We start from the raw sequence: 4,723 nt of genomic DNA on the forward strand, positions 1-4,723 counted from the left end.
CTTGTCTTGTTCCTGATCTTAGGGGAATGCTTTCAGTTTTTCACCATTGAGAATAATGTTTGCTGTAGGCTTATCATATATGGCCTTTACTATGTTGAGGTAGGTTCCTTCTGTGCCCATTTTTGGAAGAGTTTAATCATAAATGGGTGCTGAATTTTGTCAAAGGCTTTTTCTGCATCTATTGAGACGATCGTATGATTTTTATCTTTCAATCTGTTAATATGGTGCATCACATTGATTGATTTACATATATTGAAGAATACTTGCATTCTTGGAAGAAACCCAACTTGATCATGGTGTATGAGCTTTTTGACGTGTTGCTGAATTCTGTTTGCTAGAATTTTGTTGAAGATTTTTGCATCTATGTTCATCAGTGCTACCAGTCTGTAGTTTTCTTTTTGTGTGTGTTATCTTTGTCTAGTTTTGGTATCAGGGTGATGGTGGCCTTGTAGAATGAACTTGAAAGTGTTCCTTCTTCTGCAATTTTTTGAAAGAGTTTTAGAAGGATAGGCATTAGCTCTTCTCTAATGTTTGACAGAATTCTCCTATGAAGCCATCTGGTCCTGGGCTTTTGGTTTTTTAAGAGATTTTTTTTAATCACAACTTCAATTTCAGCACTTGTAATTGGGTTGTTCATAATTTTTATTTCTTCCTTGTTCAGTCTTGGAAGATTGAACTTTTCTAAGAATCTGTCCATTTCTTCCAGGTTATCCATTTTATTGCCATATAGTTGTTCATAATAGTCTCATAAACCATTGTACTTCTGCATTGTCTGTTGTAACCTCTCCTTTTTCATTTCTAATTTTATTGATTTGATTCTTTTCTCTTTCTTTCTTGATGAGTCTGGCTAAAGGTTTTTCAGTTTTGTTTATCTTCTCAAAAGACCAGATTTTAGTTTTATTAATCTTTACTATTGTTTCTTTCATTTCTTTTTCATTTATTTCTGCTCAGATCTTTACGATTTCTTTCCTTCTACTAATTTTGAGGGGCTTTTTGTTCTTCTTTCTCCAGTTGCTTTAGGTGTAAAGTCAGGTTATCCGATATTTTTCTTGTTTCTTGAGGTAGGATTGTATTGCTATCAACTTCCCTCTTAGGACTGCTTTTGCTGTATCCCATAGGTTTTCAGTTTGTTGTGTTTTCATTGCCATTTGTCCCTAGAAAGTTTTTTATTTCCCTTTTGATTTCTTCAGTAACCTGTTGGTTATTTAGAAACGTGTTGTTTAATTTCCATGCTTTTGTGTTTCTTACAGTTTTTTTCTTATAATTGATATCTAGTCTCATAGTGTTGTGGTCGGAGAAGATACTTGATATGATTTCAATTTTCTTAAATTTACTGAGGTTTGATTTGTGACCCAAGATGTGGTCTATCCTGGAGAATGTTTCATGTGCACTTGAGAAGAAGGTGTATTCTTCTGCATTTGGATGGAATGTCCTGGAGATATCAATGAGATCCATCTCATTTAATGTATCATTTAAGACTTGTGTTTCCTTATTAATTTTCTGCTTTGATGATCTGTCTGTTGGTGTGAGTGGGGTGTTAAAGCCTCCTACTATTATTATGTTATGGTCAATTTCTCCTTTTATGTCTGTTAGTGTTTGTCTTGGAGAAGGAAATGGCAACCCACTCCAGTGTTCTTGCCTGGAGAATCCCAGGGACGGGGGAGCCTGGTGGGCTGCCGTCTATGGGGTCGCACAGAGTCGGACACAACTGAAGCGACTTAGTAGCAGCAGCAGCAGCAGCAGCAGCAGCAGTGTTTGTCTTATGTATTGAGGTGCTCCTATGTTGGATGCATAGATATTTACAATTGTTATGTCTTCCTCTTAGATTGATCCCTTGATCATTATGTAGTGTTCTTCCTTATTTCTTGTAAAATTCTTTATTTTAAGGTCTATTTTGTCTGCCATGAGAATTTCTACTCCAGCTTTCTTTTGCTTCCCATTTGCAAGGAATATATTTTTCCATCCTCTCACTATCAGTCTATATGTGTCTTTAGGTCTGAAGTGGGTTTCTTGTTTACGGCATATATATGGGTCTTGTTTTTGTATCCATTCAGCCAGTCTGTGTCTTTGGGTTGGAGCATTTAATTCATTTACATTTAATTATTGCTATATATGTTCCTATTGCCATTTTCTTAATTGTTTGGGGTTGATTTTGTAGATCTTTTTTCTTCTTTTGTATTTCTTGACTATATAAGTCCCTTTAACATTTGTTGTAAAACTGGTTTGGTGGTACTGAATTCTCTTAACTTTTGCTTGTCTGAAAAGCTTTTTATTTCTCCATCAATTTTGAATGAGATCTTTGCCACGTATAGTAGTCTTGGTTGTAGAATTTTCCCTTTCAGTACTTTAAATATATCCTGCCATTCCCTTCTGGCCTGCAGAGTTTCTGCTGAAAGGTCAACTGTTAAGCATATGGGGTTTCCCTTGTATGTTACTTGTTGCTTTTCCCTTGCTGCTTTTAATATTCTTTCTTTGTGTTTAGTTTTGTTAGTTTGATTAGTATGTGTCTTGGCATGTTTCTCCTTGGGTGTGTCCTGTATGGGACTCTTTGTGCTTCTTGGACTTGATTGACTATTTCCTTTTCCATGTTGGGGAAATTTTCAACTATAATCTCTTCAAAAATTTTCTCATACCCTTTCTTTTTCTCTTCTTCTTCTGGGACCCCTATAATTCAAATGTTGGTGTGTTTGATATTGTCTGAGAGGTCTCTGAGACTATCCTCAGTACTTATCATTCTTTTTATTTTATTCTGCCCATCAAGAGTTATTTCTACCATTTTATCTTCCAGCTCACTGATTTGTTCTTCTGCTTCAGGTATTCTGCTACTGATTCCTTCTAGAGTGTTTTTAATTTCAGTAATTGTGTTGTTTGTGTCTGCATGTTTATTCTTTAATTCTTCTAAGTCTTTCTTAATTGATTCTTGCATTTTCTCCATTTTGTCCTCAAGCTTTTTGATCATCTTTACTATCATTATTCTGAATTCTTTTTCAGGTAGTTTGCCTATTTCCTTCTCATTTATTTGGACTTCTGTGTTTCTAGTTTGTTCCTTCATTTGTGTAGTATTTCTCTGACTTTTCATTATTTTTTTTAATTATTGTGTTTGAGGTCTCCTTTTCCCAGTCTTCAAGGTTGAATTCTTTCTTCCTTTTGGTTTCTGCCCTCCTAAGGTTGGTCCAGTGGTTTATGTAAGCTTTGTATAGGGTGAGATTTGTGCTGAGTTTTTGTTTGCTTGTTTGTTTGTTTTTCCTCTGATGGGCAAGGCTGAGTGAGGTGGTAATCCTGTCTGCTGATGATTTGGTTTGTATTTTTGTTTTGTTTGTTGTTTAGATGAGGCATCTTGCACAGGTTACTACTGGTGGTTGGGTGATACGATGTCTTGTATTCAAGTGGTTGCCTTTCTGTGAGTTCTCACTATTTTATACTCCCTAGGCTTAGTTCTCTGGTACTCTAGGATTGTGGAGTTAATGTTCCCATTCCAAAGGCTCAGGGCTTGGTCTCTGGTCAGGAGTGAACATTCCACAAGTGGTTTGTTATGGCATTAAATGAGATTAAAACAAATATACAAAAACAAGAAACCAAAGATGAACCCCAGACAAATGGCAGTTACAAAATCAGGCAAATAATAATAAAGTAATGGAATATACACATATACGTATACACCTATAAGCAAAGTCAAAACAGTCCAAAAAAAAGTACAATAGATTGACCCAGTGAACAAAAGAAACCAAAAATTATATTCACCTGTTAAGAACAAAACTAACTAAAGCACAAAATGGAAAACAAAGCTAAAGAAGGTGCCAAGTGGGGAATAAAGCAATGAAAACAAAACTAACAAATATGTTGAGAAGAAAGGAAAGAAAGAATAGATACGCAAAGTTAAATAGGGGTAGATGAAGGAGATTTATATGCATTAAAGATTAACTGCAAGGGGAAAAGAACAGTAGGAAAGGCAAACAAAGGAGTAAATGTAGAAAAAAATATCATAGGTTTAAAAAACTAAAAATTAAAATTACAAGAGAAAAAAATAACAGAAGAAGAAACAAAAAAGGAAAAGAAGAAAGAAAACTCCACAGAACTACAAAAGCCCAATGTAGAGGCAGAGGTTTATAACAATAATAAAAAGTGTGACTGAATATACATATATACATATACAGCCATAATCAAAATCAAAACAGTTCAACAAAAATAAAGTAGAATAGATTGAGCCATGAGCAAAGGAAACCAAAATTTATATTTACTAGCACAAAACTAACTAAAGCACAGACTGGAAAACAAAACTAAAGCCAGGTGCAAAGTGGGAAATAAAGCAATGAAAATAAAACTAACAAATATGTTAAGAGGAAAAGAAAGAAAGAAAGAACAGATACGCAAATTGCCAACATCCGCTGGATCATCGAAAAGGCAAGAGAGTTCCAGAAAAACATCTATTTCTGCCTTATTGACTACGCCAAAGCCTTTGACTGTGTGGATTACAATAAACTGTGGAAAATTCTGAAAGAGATGGGAATACCAGACCACCTGACCTGCCTCTTGAGAAACCTATATGCAGGTCAGGAAGCAACAGTTAGAACTGGACATGGAACAACAGACCGGTTCCAAATAGGAAAAGGAGTATGTCAAGGCTGTATATTGTCACCCTGCTTATTTAACTTCTATGCAGAGTACATCATGAGAAATGCTGGGCTGGAAGAAGCACAAGCTGGAATCAAGATTGCCGGGAGAA

This window comes from Bison bison, unplaced genomic scaffold (genome assembly GCF_000754665.1).
Source record: "Bison bison bison isolate TAMUID 2011002044 unplaced genomic scaffold, Bison_UMD1.0 scf7180017864072, whole genome shotgun sequence".
NCBI lineage: Eukaryota > Metazoa > Chordata > Mammalia > Artiodactyla > Bovidae > Bison > Bison bison.